Below are 16,546 nucleotides of genomic sequence, written 5' to 3' on the forward strand. Positions count from 1 at the left end.
TAGAACTTTACCCTAAAATAAATTTCAGATGGAGGAAAGCTCTAAAGGTAAATATCTCAAAGTATAAAATGCTAAAAGCAAATAGAAGTAAATGTGTATACATTTTGAGTAGAGGATAGTTTCCTTAATTCCCTGAGACGATCTGTTCTCTGTAGGTTTCTCAAGATATCCTCGACCTTTATCACCATTAGAAATTAATATTTAACCAGCATATGTGGCTGAACAAGCTAGGCCTTGTGGATCTGAAGTGGCAAGAAGACTGCAGGGCTAAGCCCACCTCCTCAGCTGCTCTCTCACGTTCTCCTCAATCCCCAGAGCTGGCAAATCTCAGCAAGGAGCCGAGACCCAGCGGGGCCCGAGTTCCTAGCAGGTAAGTCCTGGCTTTCTACTTAATCGATTATGATTGTTGGAAACGGCACCGTCTGGACCTTGACTCTGCTGCCCCAGTGCCGGGTGTTGGCGTGAAGGCCAACTCGCTTGGAGACTGGAGAAAACAGGGTCTATGTACATGCTGTCTGTGGGGCTACAGGCACCACGCTGTGGGGAGGGATGCTGGTGCTCACAGGTGCTCACACTTACCCATGTGTGATAAGGCGGGGGCGGGGGACCATCTCGGGGCCACCGCCAACACAGCAAACACAGGACACACGTGTGGATTCCTCTGCTCTCTACCGCTTGCCACCCGCGTGGTGGGGGCCTCTGAGCCGCTACTTCTTCCTCTCTAAAATGGGGATTTTAATAGTACCCACCTTGTCAGGTTCTGGTGAGCCCCGACTCTCATAACATATGGAAAATACCCGGCACATGGGAGACGCTGAATAAATATCAACTCTTCCCTTACCTTCTTAACATCTGTGACTCTGCAAATGCTCTCCCTTCATGACACGTGTAGTCTCCCCACAGGTAAATTCAGAGTCTACCTGTGCAGTGGGATTTGAGAGAATTAAAGGATCTCTCCTGCCAGTCTAGCAGGCTCATTACAATCCCATCAGAAGATACAATTCTTGAGAAGGAACCTTTGCTTCTCCATCAGGCTGGAGTTAAAGCAATAACTTGTGGTTGTTTGCTATGTGCTGGGATTCACATGCTTGGCCTCTATTGTATCCTCATCTCACAAGGGAGAAAACTGGGACAGAGGAGGTGAGGAAGGTGGTCCAAGACCTCACAGCTCGTGACCACGGAGGTAGAACTTGGATCGTTCCTGCTGTACCACCTGGCGCTTTCCGCCCTGCCATTCTGGGAAAGTGGTGCCTATTTCAAGCACCTACCCTGTCCCTCGCCCTGTAGTGAGCACCACAGGAAGGGTTAAGCTGAGCCCCTTGGAGATCAGGGAGCAGGCTGTGGAGGGAGCAGACAGGAGATGCAGGGCAGCTGATGGGGTCGATGGGGGGATGGAGAGGGTGGGAGGTGGAAAGTGCAGGGCTGCACACAGGGAAGGGGGCTCTGGGCTCCCGCAGTGGGTGAGGGCTCAGAGGGGGTGGTCTTCTAGGGAAGCCTGAGCAGGCAAGCCCCTGATGGCCTTCTGCCCTGAGGACCTCGGATGGCTCCGGGTCAGCCGAGCGACACAGTGTCATGGGGCCAGATGACAGGTCTGGAAGAGTTCATCCTTGGATGAAGGTGTGGGACAGAGATGCCCCAGAGAGCTGTCACTCCGTGTGTCCTCAGCGTGGATTTATGACATTTGAAACCAGGAAAATGTTGGTGCTGCTGAAAATTTAAATCATGACTTCCAGACTTAAAAATTCCTAAATAATGTGCGAAGAAATAGAGCCCTGAGCTTCACTGCGCCCCCAGCCTCCGACAGCTGAGGGAGAACAGGGGTGATTCACACTGCAACAAGGGAACTAACAAGTAATCTGTTACGTAACATTACTTTATAAAATGATAAAAGGTTCAGTCCACCAAGAAGCAATGCAGTTCTAAACACATACAGACCTAACAGAAAAGCCTTGAACGTATAAAGCAAACCTCGGTACGGCTATGGGGAGAAATTGCCAAATTCACCAGCATAATAAGAGACTTCAGCACGTCTCCAGCAATGGCAGCAAGATGGGCGGTAGAGCAAGCGAACAGAAACAGTAGTGAAGACTTAAAGCATTTAAAGCATTTCAATAAGCGACAATCTCGGTTTATTGGACGTATATGGAACGCTCCACCTAGTAATTAGAAAATACACTTCCTTCTCAAGAGCACATGGAATGTTTATAAAAATTCAGGATGTAGCAGGCTGTAATGCAAGTCTCAATGTCGATCAGAGAACTGCTGCTAGAGAACTAGCTGCTCTCTGACCACAAGTCAATTCAATTAATGAAATTATAATTCAAGAAAAAGATAAGTAAAAATTGCTATATGTGTCTGGAAATTTTTGGAAAGGTACTACACAGCTCATGAATCAATTTAAAAATGTGATAGAAGTTAAATAATACTTAGAAAAAATGATAATGAAATATGCTCATTTAAAAACTTGAGCTATGTATTGAAAGAAGTATATAGAAGAAAGAAAATAGTTTTAAATGCTTATATTAGAAAGTAAAAAAGGCCAAAAAGTAATGAGACAATCACTCAACTAAAGATGTTAGGAAAAGAACAACAGGATAAAGATCACTGAATGCACTCAATAATAAAGACAAAGAGGATAAATTAGGGAAAAAGAAAATAAAGGTAGATGAGGGAGGATCAACGAAGCCCAAGGGCTATTTTTTTTTTAAGACTAATAAAATAGACACAGTTCTGGCAATATTAACTAAAGGCAAAAAGAGAGCGGAACAGGTAAAAAAATATGATAATAAAAGGGGATATAATTATAGATCCAACAAACTAAAAAGGTAATGAGTATATCATAAAAAACATTCTTGTCATTAAATCTAAAAAAATTGATGAAATAATATCAAATTGGGTTCCAGGAGAAATAGAAATCTTAAATAGTCCTATAGTAATAAAAAATGGATTTGTTAGTATCAAATATTCCCTCAAAAATGACAGGAAGGGACAAATGATTTTATGTAGGATTTCTTATACTCTTTTAGTGACTGGACAATTCCAAATTTCAAAATTATATGACTGTTTCAGAGAATCAAAAAAGAAGAAATTACCCTCAGAGCAGTCTATGATACCATAGAATCTGACACTAAAACCAGAGAAAAAATTCTATTCAAAATGTTAATACACCATAGTTTTATTCCAAGAATGAAAGGATACTTGAAAATTAGAAAATTTAATGTGATTCATCACATTAACAGTGCAGAGGAGGAAAACCATAAGATTTTCTCCTTTGATGAAGAAAATCTTTCGACAAAATTGAACATCTATTTATTATACAAATAGGAATAGAAGAAACTTTTTAATAAAGAGTACCCAATAAAACCCTGTTGTCAATAGTGAGTGTTGGAAGATCCCTTCTACAGTCAATGAGATGAGACTTTCACTACCTCCATCACCACTGTCCCAGAGGCCCTAGAACAGTGCTGGGCACGCACAGAATTTGAAATGCTAAGTTTTCTAGCAGCCACGTTAACAAAATCAAAAATACATGTGCACTACAATAGCCTATATTATGTAATACAACAAAGTAAAATGTAGTCCTGCACTCAAATTATGTAATGGGGAAAATTTCCACACTGCTTCAGTTTTTAGATTTAAATTTAAATTATTACATAACATTAACTGACATATTCATTTCCTCAGTAGCACTGGCTGCATCTCAAGGGCTCAATAGTCAGATGTGGTTCATGGCTCTGACGCTGGACAGCACAGTCCTAGACAGTGTAATAAGGCAAGAAAAATAAAGTAAAGGGACTAGAAAGAACAACATTTTCACAATTCACTAAGGATACTTACTGTTTACGCTGAAACCCACCTGAATTAACAGATAAGTTATTAAAAGTTCTAAGAGAATGTAGCTAGGTGGCCAGAAAAAAAGATCAAACCTACAGAATCCATTGCAATTTCATATGTTGGCAATAAACAGTTATCTTCTTTGATTGCTAACAAGAAAAATCACTTTTTCACATATTTATGAGACTCCTTTCCATTTCTGATAAATGCTTGTATTTCTACTGAATTATCTTTTTCTTATTGAAAAGGTCTTTTTATATTATAGACCCTAACTCATAATTAGCGATATGCATTTCAAATCCCTTCCTCTACCCTAGAAGTTGTCTTTCTAGTTTCCACAGTTGGAAGAACAGATATTCTTAACAATAATGTAGTCAGATTTGTCAGTCTCTTATGGTTAGCTGATTAAGTGAATCATTTAAGAAATCCTTCCTCTCCACAGTAATAAAAATATACTTCTCTGTTGTCCTAAGAAGTTTGCCTTTCACAGTTAAGGATTTAATCTATCAGGAATTTATTTTTGTACATGGGGTGAGAAACAGATTCAAGATCATGTTTTTTCCAAGTAGCCAGCCAGTTGTTCTAGCACCATTTAATAGTTTATTCTTCCTCACTGGTTCTGTGATTCCACATATGTCCATTTTCCAAATCTTTTGTGGGATTTTTTTCTAGGCTATCTGTTCTGTTGGATTGGCCAGATGTCTATCCTTGCATCAAAACTGTTACATTTTCACAGCTTCATCTGTCTCATAAGTATAGAGCGAGACTGCAATATTCTTCTTTCTCAAGTGCATGCTGTTCGTTCTCAGACTTTGGCTTCTCCGTTCATATTTTAGAGTCAAATATCTATGTGGGATTTTGATTAAAATACTACTGAATCTGTTCGTCAGTTTGAGGGAAATGGAAATGTTTATGGTACTGGGTTCTTTATCCATGACTGGGCATTTATTTCCATTTATTCAGCTCTTCTTTAAGGTCCTCCCATGGGCTTTTGTAAGTCTCTTCATACAAGTCTTGCAGACCTTTTGTAAGGTTTTGTTAGGTCCACTCCTGGTGTCCTGTTCCTAAGTCAGAGCTTGTCACTGTCCCTGGGATGGGGAAGCAGCTGTCCACAGTCACACAGCAGGTCCGGGAGGGAGGTCCAAGCTGGAATCTGCAGGCTGATGTCTCAGCCCTGTGCCGCATCTTCAGACCACTTCACATCTCCTTGTTTCTACTTCCAGATAAATCTCAAATCTATCTGTTCTCTCCCCTGCAATTTGCTCTCCAAGCAACAGCTGGTGTGACTTTTAAGCCCTCAGGCACGTCAGTGCTCTGCCCCAGACCCCTCAAGGACTGGATGTCCCCCCAAGGGCAGTCGGGCCCTGAGCTGCGGGCTCCCCTCTAGGCTGCTCCCTCTTCACAGGCTTGGCTCTGCAGCCCTCGTCACAGCTGGCCACTGTGGCTTTCTCTCTGCTTATTCTTTCACCATCTGCCTCCGACCCTGGATGCCACACAGCAAGCTCACCTGGCAGTGCCGGCATGGGGGCCCGCTGGCCTGGTGAGGGACTCGCTGCTCAGCCACGTGCTAGCTGTGTGACCTTGGGCAAACCTCTCTGGGCTTGCGTTTCCTCATCTGTAAACTGCAGATGATGATAATCTACCTTGTGATGAGAGTTGTGAGGGCCTGAGTGATCCTGTGGTAGGAATGCCTGAAAAAGAACCTTTATACATGCTAATTATTATCACTGTCACTCTTTACAAAACGGAAAGTTCCGTTCTTCTCTCACAGCCCCTCTCTCAGAGTTCCATCATCACACCTCTACCCCCTCTGCACAGCCTCCACGAAAGATGCAGGGTTCACCTAGGGTCTGCGCTGGGCCAGGCGCTGTGCTGGGTCAGGGGCCCCGCGCCTCGGGCACCGCGTCCAGAGCCCGCTGGAGCCCTGCACAGGCACAGCGCCCGGCCCAGCTCTGGCCATCCCTGCAACCTCGCCCCCTCCCTCCCCGGCCTCTCGTCCAGCAGAGCGGTGCTGGGGGGTGAGCGGTCCTCTGCGGCCCCCGGCGACGTGGTTCGGAGCTTGGTCGGCCCCGCACGGAAGGGCCTGATCCCCGCACCAGCCTGCGGTCCTCGCTGGGTGGAGGGAGGGAAGAGCTGCGCGGGGCGCGCCTGGGTCCCCGCAGACCCCGCCCACCCGCCCCACCGGCCCCGCCCACCCGTCGCGGGGGCCTCAGCCCCTGCCAGCTCCACAGATGCTTCAAAGGGCAGATGCTCCTTTGAAGAGATGCTGCTTCGTTAAAGCCAGGGGGGAATGGCTTTCCGTGGGAAGTTCCCAGCTCGTGGCTGTGCCGCAGGCCCTGAAACTGTGTTGTGTGTCTGTGTGTGCCTTGTGTGTACGTGTACGTTTACGATGGTGTGTGCTCCTGTGCATGTGCACATGGCTGTGTGCGTGTGCACGTGCGTATGGCATGTGCGTATGTGCCCTGTGGTGTGTGTATGTGTGTGTGTGTGTCCAGGGTGAGTGTAAGTGTTGGAAGCAGGGGAATCTGCGTGCCCTGCTGGCCTGGGGGGGCTCCCTGCAGGTCCCCTTTCCAGGCTCTGAGCCCCGGGTCAGCCTGCACGGCCAGGTGGGTGAGAAGGGAAGCCCAAGTGCAGGTTTGAGGAAATCTGTGTTTTGAATGCTGGTCGGCTTCAGGGAACAGGGTCTCTGAATCCAGTGAACCTGGTTTCAAATCCTTGCCCGCCTCTACTTCTCCCTCTGCCTGGGCTCATGGGCTTGGCACTCGGAGCCTCCTGCGGTCAGGTCAGCCTCCTGCACGGCACAGCAGGTCCCAGTAGCCCCGAGCGGGTACGGGTACAACGTTCGTGGCCCAGCGCTGGCACAGAGCGAGTCTCCTCGCTTGCCTTGCCCAGGCCAGCCCTTCTTCAGCCCATGAAAGAGCCTGGAGCCTTCCGCTGCTCAGAGGTTACCTGCAGAGACCCCAGGAGAACTGGCCCCAGGCTGGGTGTGGCACAGGGCACTGGGACACAGAGCCCCTTTCCCTTGTCTTCTAGGCCCGCAGCCCCTGCAGGCTCCACGGTCTCTGGGCCCTGCTCTGCCCGGCCCGACCCTCACGTCCTGTGGAGGATGGGAAGCAGGAGGGTGGGGGTGGGACGTGCTGCCGGGTAAATAAGCCGAGCAGGCCGCTCTGATTGGCTTCGGGGAGGCGGACACTCTGTCTACATAAATGGCAATCGCAGCCTCTGTGCCTTTTAACTGTCACCGAGGAGGAGAGAGAGAGACAGACAGAGAACGAGCACCTCGGGCTGCCTGTGAGTACCGCTCTTTTGTCCTCAGAGCCTGGGGGACCAGACTCGTGGGGGAAGCCAGCTCCTGGTGGCAGCGCCCCTCCGGTGTGGGGACTTTGGGGACAGGAGGTTCACCTGTTGATCGCAGCCGGGTGGGTCTCCTCAGGCCAGCTGGGAGGGGTGAGCGTCCAGCGCTGTGCAGGTATGGCATACTGGAGGGACTTTCTGAGAAAAGAGGTGTCAACCTAAATCCCCTGCTTTTGTGTGTGTCGTGTCCAAGTGACAAGTCAGATAAAGAATCAGAAACTTCCGAGGGTTTTTTAGCCCATGATCTCTGAGCCATAATAGCAACATAACAGAGCGAGTGGAAATTCTTTTCCAGGCTGGTTCATGGTGCATCTGGAGCCCACAGAGGCCGGGAGATGGCGGGGGTGGGGGGAGAAGATGGACCCCTCTGGTCCTCTGCTGTGAAGGACATCCTCCTGCACGATGCTTGTAAAAATCAATTGGGTCTGATGTTTACGAAGGCAGAGCACACAGTAGGTGGTCACTAATGGGACCTACATTATTAATAAGCAAGTAAACTGCAGGTGGGAAAGTGGGAGAGGGGTCCATCTGCCCTGAGTATGTTGTTCCCTCCAGTTTCCAAGGGAAATTCAAGCAGGTGGCTTGGGTTTTCCCCTTCATCGTATTTCTCTGAAGGGTTCCAAGACTTGGGTCTTTACAGTTGGTTTCTCATTTAAATCAGCAGTATTTTCCTTCTGAGGAAGAACCAAAACAAAGGGGACAATCGCGGCATACAAAGTGGCCAGGGCAGTGGTCACCCTGGAACAGTGAACACACAGGCAAGATGAGGGGCATCTGAGTGTATCTGAAGGAGAAAAAAATCATGACGTTCACAGCAGGCTTTTCTGTCTCTCCTGGGCCCATGGCAGGTGGGCTGCTGCACAACGCCAGTTTGCTTAAAGTAAGTTTGGGGAGAGACCCCAGGAAAATTAGACTCCCTCGATATTTTAAAAGAGCGGTCCCAAGGTTTCTCTGGGTCTCATCGGCATTTCTGCAGGAGGATGCTGGGGGCCTACAGGGGCAGCGAATTGGCACACGGCCTCCGAGGAAAGCTCAAATCCCCGTGCATTCTCTGAGTGGCTAGGCTCCCTGTAAGCGAGAGTCGTGGGGGACCCCACGCCAAGGGGAAGTGGTCTGGTCTTCTGAGTGCACAGACCCACGTGTGAAACTGTTCCTGAGCTGTGTGGCTTGGTCCAGCCCCTGCTTCCCTGAGCCTGTTTCCTCATCTCTAGAGTGGGGATAATTTTGCTTCTCTGCAGAGCGGCTGTGAAGACAGAGAGAACAGAGATGAAGGGTTACCCCCAGGCCCTGTGGACGGTCACCATCCGGCATTTGTCAGGGTTTGGAGGAACCGGGGCAGCAGCGCTGCTCCTGGGTTGTTCAGCTTCTGCCTGTTTCCGTTTGTGTGGGGACCAGCCCAGGCGGGGGCCTGGTGCCCGTGCCTGGAGCGTCCTCTTCTGGGTGTGGTGATCAGGTGGGACCCCGACCACACTCTGGGTGCCAGGCACTGCCTCCCCAGCCCAAGTGGGGGCCCTGGGGTCTGTGGGCTCTGACCCCTTGGGCTGTGTGAGGGCACAGATGGCAGGCACCCCGGGTGTGCCCCGGATTCTCGGCCACGGGGGTTAGGAGGAGGCTGGCTTCAGAGTCAGAAATGCCAGCACCACTGTTCGCATTACTGGTTCTCTGGCCTCCGTCGGGGCACCAGACCCTCAGAGCCTTGGTGAAACAGCAGTAATAATACTGGCAGGGGTGATGAGAGTGTTAAGGGCATAAGGCATACGGTAAGCTTAGCAGAAGGTCAGGCGACACTGATTCATTTGGTTTCTTGGACCATCGGATGTGGCCACCAAGGTCCAAGTGTTCTCAGGATTTGGCCTGGGGGAAGCCTCAGATGCAGGCTTCTTAGCCATGCGGGTGACAGGCCTGCAGCCATGCCCAAGGGGTACGTGTTCACAGTGAATCCAGGAGTCAGTATTTACTGCTGAGCTGACTGGTGAAGAAAAGCGGAGACTCCCCAAAGCATGTGCTAGAGATGTTGCCTAGATGCACAGCGGCAGGTGTCCTGTGTTTACTCTCGCTGTGTCGTATGTGTCGTGGTCACGGGGCATCCCGGCTGTCGTGGAAAGAAGCAGCCAACTAGGACATCAATTAATAGTCTCAAGTCTATAGAAAAGGCAGAGGGTTGTGACCTTTTATCAACGATTAATGTGACTTCAATGAGAGAAAGCGGGGAAATGATTGAGGAAAAGAAAGAGGAAATAAAGTAAGGGGGAGGAGGTCTAGTCTGACACCCAATTAAAATGGAAACAGGAGGAAAGTTCAAATTAAAATTACTGAGCATTCTTATGTAAGTGTTGCAGGAGAGCAAACATGAGTGAAAATGATAAAAGTGATAAAATTTTAAGCTTAAATTGAAACTGTGAGCGAATGATAAAAGCTAGCAGAGAGCGGGTGTTTGTCATGCCTACCCAGCCTGACGGTGGGTGACATTTCTGTATCATTCTGGTTTTTCTGGAAAGAAATTTGGCAACACGTAAAAGAACCGTGAAACTCGCACCTCTGGATTCCACTGGGGACTTAGTATATTTGAGGGACGAAGTCAACAGGGGGATAAAGTGACAAGCGCCGTGACGGGTAGCACACGGCCACGTTCCCCTCGGCAGTGCTGTTCGCAACAGCCAATGGCCCTCAATCCACGCGGGAGGCGACCCTGCGAAACCGGCAGGTATCGATAAGGGTACATATGTGCACGATATTAACGTAATTATGCACAGTGTAATTAGGGTTATGGGGAAAATAAGTGAAAAGAGGCTACCGGATGATACACAGAGCCTGATGCCAGCTGTTGGAATGGTCTGAGCTCAGGGGTAAATTGGAATGATATCAACTAGTTTAATGTCACTGTTATTTATCAACTTTTGAAATTGCTTAAGTTGTGAAATTTTCAGCCAGCTTTATAATCCATCACAATCCGTTTGCAGGGATGTGAGTGGAAATAGTACTATCTTCCCACGAGAGTAAAATTGAAAATCATGGTATAAATTTCTTCATGCCTCCACCCCATGGAGAGCTGTTGGCCAGGAAAATACTGAGATGGCGACTGTCTATTAATCAGGGACCGGATCGGAAACAGACGCAAAGTTCCTCGCATATCAGAGGAGCAAGGCTTTCCCCTTGAAGTCTGATCTGGGTCCAGGGTGGGCCTCCACCCTCCCCATCCCCCGATTCTCTCCTGCTGCCCTGGTGCTCTGTCTGACCTCATGATGATCCGACCTGCTTCTTTCCTAACATCAGGATCCGCAGATGCCAGACACAGACAGCTTTACAGTCCTGAGTGGCTCCTGCCTGCAGCATCTGCTGCCCTGTTACAAGGGGCTGAACTGAGACTCCAGAGGCCACGGAGGCAGCCGACAGCAGCCCAGCCTCTTGCAGCAGAGCCAGGGCTCGAGCCTGTTCTCTCTGACCTTAACCCGTGTTCTTTCTAGGCTGCTGGGAGGAAGATCACTAGCTGAGGATTGCAGCGGGGAAGAATCTTGTTTTGACAGTGTAGCAGGGAACCTCTGTAATCCAGACCCAGCTGGCCAGAGAGGAGGTGCTTCCGGCCCTGACCGGGGAAAACCCACTGCCTGTCTGCTCAGGCTTCTGTGAGATTTCCCCTCTGACAGCAAACTCCCTAGAGATGCTGCCATGGCATGGACCGCCAACCATATAAGTGATTTTGTACCCTATTTAGAATTCTCTGTAGTACTTAGTGTTATGGTCATTTTACCAATAGAAGATGGAGGCTCGGAAGTCAGCTGGCCCGGCCACGGGTACACATCTCACAAAATGTTGCGAGCCCCTTTTCTTCCTAGTTACCATTTGTCAGGAGCAAGGGAGGCGCCCGTGGACGTGGACGTTGCCTCGCCTGTGGAGGTGGCCTCTAGGGAGCATCTGGGCAATCATTCCTGGAAGCTCAGGGAGAAACCTGTTTTTCAAGTTTCTCATCTGGAGGGTTCGTCGTACTTTTTTTTCGGGAAACCCCAAAGCTGTTGGAGATGCACTGCGCCTGTGTTTGAGTCCAGTGCGTTCAGGACGTGGCAGGTCGGAGGTCAGAGCGCTGGGTCCTGCTTCTCTGAGCCCCAGCCTTTATCATTTGTTCAGGGGGTGATAATAGTCCCAAGAAGGTTGTTATGAAGATTAATTAGAGCATATGCAAAGAGTTGACGTAGCACTTGGTGCATGTAAGCTAATATAAATGCTGACCATTAAAAAAAGATTGTATTGAGCTACAGTTGACTTACCATGTTGTATTAATTTCTGCTGTACAGCAAAGTGAGTCAGTTATACACATATATACATTCTCTTTAAAAAATATTCTTTTCCATTATGGTTTATTACAGGATATTGAATATAGTTCCCTATGCCGTGCAGTAGGCCCTGGTGTTTATCCATTCTGTATATAATAGTTTGCATCTGCTAATCCCAAACTCCCAATCCACCCCTCCCACCCCCCTCCCCCTTGGCAACCACAAGTCTGCTCTCTATGTCTGTGAGTCTGTTTCTGTTTCATCGATAAGTTTACTTGTATCGTTTTTTAAGGTTCCACATACAAGTGATATTGAAATGGGACAGGACCCTACGGTCCTTGCCCCATGTCCTCAGCCTGACTTTCATCTGGGGAGAAACTTTAGCCAAAGAGTAAGTTTAATCAGAGAAGTGAGAAAACGCAGAAACAGAGGAAAACAAAGGAGACCAAATCATAATAGTTTAGTCATTAAGCATAGTCAAGGACTTTTGGTTCCTCCTTAAGGGCTAAAAGGGCTATATACAATTCTGAGCCATGTCCTGCGAGCTGTCTTATAGATACTGAAACCTCCACCAGGTGGAAGAAGTTAACTACGTGATGACCAGGCTGTAGCCATGACATAAGCTGCCACAATTCCGAGAACTGGTCTCAAAGAAATGAAAACAAACCGACCCTGGAAATGAAGATTAACTGTACCTAAAACAGATTAACTGTACCTAAAATGAAGATTAACTGTACCTAAAACAGTGGTCTGCTGGTCAGACCACTGATGACCAATTTCAAGATGCCTGTCAGAGCTGCCTGTGCTCTTTCTGCACGTAGCCCGCTCCCTCAACCTATAAAAGCTCTTGCCCACTGGTTGTAGGAGGGAGGGAGTCAGCCTTTGGACAGCTGACTTTCCCCCCACCCCAGCCCCCCGGTTGCTGGCATGCAAAATAAAGCAAACTTTGCTTTCCACCAACCTGGCCTCTTTATTGGCTTTTGAGTGGTGAGCAGCTGGACCTCACTTTCGGTTACAATATCATGTGATATTTGTCTTTCTCTGTGTGACTTACTTCACTTAGTATGATAATATCTAGGTCCACCCATGATGCTGCAAATGACATTATTTCATTCTTTTTCATGGCTGAGTAGTATTCCACTGTATCTATGTACCACATCTTCTTTATCCTTTCATCTGTTGACGGACACTTACATTATTTCCATGTCTTGGCTATCGTAAATAGTGCTGCTATGAACATAGGGGTGCATGTATCTTTTTGAATTAGAGATTTGTCTGGATATATGTCCAGGAGTGGAATTGCTAGATCATATGGAAGTTCTATTTTTAGTTTTCTGAGGAACCTCCATATTGTTCTCCATAGTGGCTGCAGAAATTTACATTCCCACCAACAGTATAGGAGGGCTCCCTTTTCTCCACACCCTCTCCAGCACTTATTACTCGTAATGCTGACCATTTTTTAAACCAGTGAGACAGCCTGTATTTCAATGAGAACACCCCAGTTTAGGTAAAGCAATTGTATGAGTGGAAGAAAGTGGTAAGTGTGCGTGTGCGTGTGCATGCACATGTGTTCTACAAGGTACCGGGCTAACGATTGCAGTGACAAGTGGCAGCACTTTGGCTTAAGGAACAGACTGCTTGGCAGGACACATGAGCTCTGCCTCAGCTCTGCCACCACTGGCTTCACACCTGGGAAGAGCCTAAACACCTCTTCCTCCTGTAAAATGAGGGCAGTAATAGCACAGACGTAATAACGCATGCAGTGAGTTAGGGTACCCAGTTTGGGTCTCTATTCCTATCTCTCCCTGGCCCACCCTCAGACCCCCACAGGCTGTGTTTCCCCAGCTCCCAGGACACCTGGATCCTGGTAGCCTTTTGCCAACAGGAGGCTCTGGTGGGAGGTTGAGGGGCAGAGGTATCCACCTCCTTTGTGACGCTGGCTGTCTCCTCTGCGGTGCCAGCTCCTTCTGGGCAAGGCTGACCAAGTTGCAGCTTTGCACAAATGACCCGGGTACCCCTGTCCCTAAGGCTCCTAAATACATCGCTGTTAACTAGAGTCTTAAGAGGGACAAAAGGTCTTAGAGGGGTGGGGTTTTTTTTTGTTTGTTTGTTTTTGTTTTGAGGCAAGTTAACAGACTGTTTTTGTTTTGTTTTGTTTTGTTTTTTTGTGGTACGCGGGCCTCTCACTGTTGTGGCCTCTCCCGTTGCGGAGCACAGGCTCCGGATGCACAGGCTCAGCAGCCATGGCTCACCGGCCCAGCTGCTCCGCGGCATGTGGGATCTTCCCGGACTGGGGCACGAACCCGTGTCCCCTGCATCAGCAGGCGGACTCCCAACCACTGCGCCACCAGGGAAGCCCCAGACTGCCATCCTTATTGTTAGAAAGCTCTCATTGTTAGACCCTTCCTGACCGTCCCTGTTAGAAACGTTTCTCCCGTTGGGTTTATTTATGCTCTTTGTGCCCACAGAGAAGATGTTCATCAAGAAACCAGTCGATTCAGGGGAAAATCAGCCAATTTCGTTTTGCGCCTGGATTGATACTTACGTGCCTGAGGTTAAAAACAAGAGACAAGGCCTCACAGTCCCAGAGCGAGAAGTGTTTTTTGAAACGTAAATTACAGTTTATTTTTCCTGGAATAGCGTAAAAAGAAAATGTAAACACTTTTCTTTTTATCCAGATAGAGAAGGAAAAGCAGGAAATGTTGAGTGAAGGGCCCAATGTCCCAGGGTTTGAAACAGGAGCAGCGCTTGTCTGTACCGATAGGCAGGACCATGGGCAGGCACAAAGCATCTTGATTCTGGTCCTCTGTGCCCCCAGAGGGGTGGCCTCACTCAGACCCTCATACATTGGGCATGGCTGGCCCTTTGCTGACAGTGCTGATGTGCAGTCACCACACAAGCTCTGCACTGAGGCCATGGGCACCAGTCCCACCACCTCCACTGCCAGGGAAGCATCAGCTAGAGCCTGGGCTGGGTTCTTGCCAAACACCTGTGTCAAAGGTAGGGTTCCAGGGGTCCAGAGAGGGGGATATTTCCATCCAGGACCACAGGGACTGCTGGGGCCAGAGCAGAGGGAAGCCCAGATCCAAGATGAACTTCCGGGGCCAAGACTGGGGAAACCGAGTCAGTTCTGACTCGGGGTTAGAGGCTCAGCATGAACTGAACACCAGAGGCCCAGGGTGGCGGGGACCGGGTCAGGATTCCCTGAGGAAGGGGCCCATTGTTCTTGAGCCGTGATTGTCCCCTGTGGCTTTTTTGTGGCAGGTATGTGATGGGCTGTTGGCTTAAAGGTAGAGAGTAGGATCTAATATACCATATGTCAGAAACAAAACGTTCCGAGGACAAAAAGATTTTCCGTTCCTTCGCTGGTTCATGCGCTCATTCATCTATTCATTCCTCATTCAGCAAACATTCATAGTGCTAACTGTGGCCCAGGGTCTGATTGGTCCCGAGAAAGCAAAATAAAGAGTTGAGGACTCTGCTTGGAGAAGCCAGCACCTAGCAAAGGATGTCAGTGGAATGATAAAGTACAAAAATGAATGACCCCCAGGTCAGCCAGGAGGTCCAAGGGCCTGCAGTGCGGTTCATACCTCCCCGAGCAGGTGGGGTTCGCCAGGCACTTGCGTGTCCCACAGGGGCTGCACGTAAAGTACCGTGGCTGTAGCTGCTGGCGGGGGCTACGATCAGATTATGTCAACAGGCGCCGTTTCAAGGCCTGGAAAGATATCAGTCATAACCTTTATCATCATCTACATCTTTCAGCCAATATTTGCCCAGCTTGGAGGCATGAAATATCAGACAGCTCCAAAATGAACACAAGATTCTCTGTGGCTTTGCACCAAAAGCCTTCTGGAAAGGTCTTTGTGGGAAAGAATTGACAAATAAATGACAGAATGATTCGAAAATAATAATTAGGTCTTATCTTACAATTTGGTAGTATTTCTTTGGGGGGGCAAGTTGGTGTGTCTGTCAGTTTATTTTTTTCACGAGGCAGCCCGTTTTGGCCATCGTACTCTTGCATTCCCATTAGAAGGAAGCAGCTGATACTCCAGGAACCCAAGCAACTTTCTTAATTTTTGCACGGCTCCTCCCCTGAGGCTTCAGCCTGTGCGGTGCAGGTGCTACCCTTTAATAGGGCAAACAGAGGTCGCGCGAATACTTGCTCTAAAAGGCATTTTAAATAGTCATACACAAGGAACAAATCACAAAGAAACAGATCCTGAGATGTGACTGCATAAAAATTAAAATTCTTATAGGTCGAAATAAAATTAAAAGCAAAACTAGGTCAAATAAAGATAAGGAAAATGTCTGCAAAATATATCACACACTTAGGGTGCAAGTATTTATTATATTAGAGCTCTTTCAGTTAAATAAGAAAACATCTAACACCCTAGCAGAAAAGAAGGCAATTAACAAGCAATTCATAAAAAAAGAAATACAAAGAAGTGTGAGAAAACTATTTAACTTCATTAATCAAAGTAAAATGAAATCATGAATGCCTGCCAGACTGGCAAATCTTAATATGTATCTCGAACCCTAGTATAAAACTAGGGTTCTCTCACACTCCCTGTGGAAGAGTAATTTGGTAAAAATATGTTCTGGGGACAAGTTTGGCCATATAATCTTAACACGCTAAAATACATATCTCTATAATAATTTGTTCTAAAGAAATTATAAGATAAATGTTTTTTAAAGAAAATTTTAACACAAAATAAAGTGTGCAAAAATAAAAGTATGAGGTTGTATATTTCAGTGCTTTATAGAAAATCTAACAACTAACATGTGTTGAATGCTTATTTTGTGCCTCTCCTCCTTAGCCATTCCCACGTACTTACCTAATTATCACCAAAAAAATTATTTGAGGTAGAACTTTATTACGGTGTTTGTTTTCAGTTGAGGAAAATGAGGTTTTTACTGCAGTGGCATCCCTGTCAGGCTGTGCAGAGCCTTTTAGTTCTTGATCATGAAGGGTTGGCCATTGGGCTACGCCAACTCTTCCCACTAACATAGGTGAGAACCGGAAATGATGTAAATGTTCAACAGTAGTGATGCACATCCTGAATATAGCACATTCGCACTGTGAAACACCA

The 16,546-nt window shown here is 47.6% G+C and overlaps 1 protein-coding gene across 1 annotated transcript in view; it reads left to right on the forward strand.

The window, feature by feature from the left end:
• Nucleotides 1-232: 232 nt before the first annotated feature.
• The window catches only part of DDC (dopa decarboxylase), a 76,047-nt gene continuing 59,733 nt past the window's right edge, over nt 233-16,546 (forward strand). The window contains exon 1 of the mRNA XM_082661882.1: nt 233-370. The gene's annotated coding sequence lies outside the window, so the exon portion shown is untranslated. The remainder of the gene's footprint in view (nt 371-16,546) is intronic.

The sequence above is a fragment of the Grampus griseus genome (genome assembly GCF_964374135.1).
Source record: "Grampus griseus genome assembly, chromosome: 9".
Lineage (NCBI taxonomy): Eukaryota > Metazoa > Chordata > Mammalia > Artiodactyla > Delphinidae > Grampus > Grampus griseus.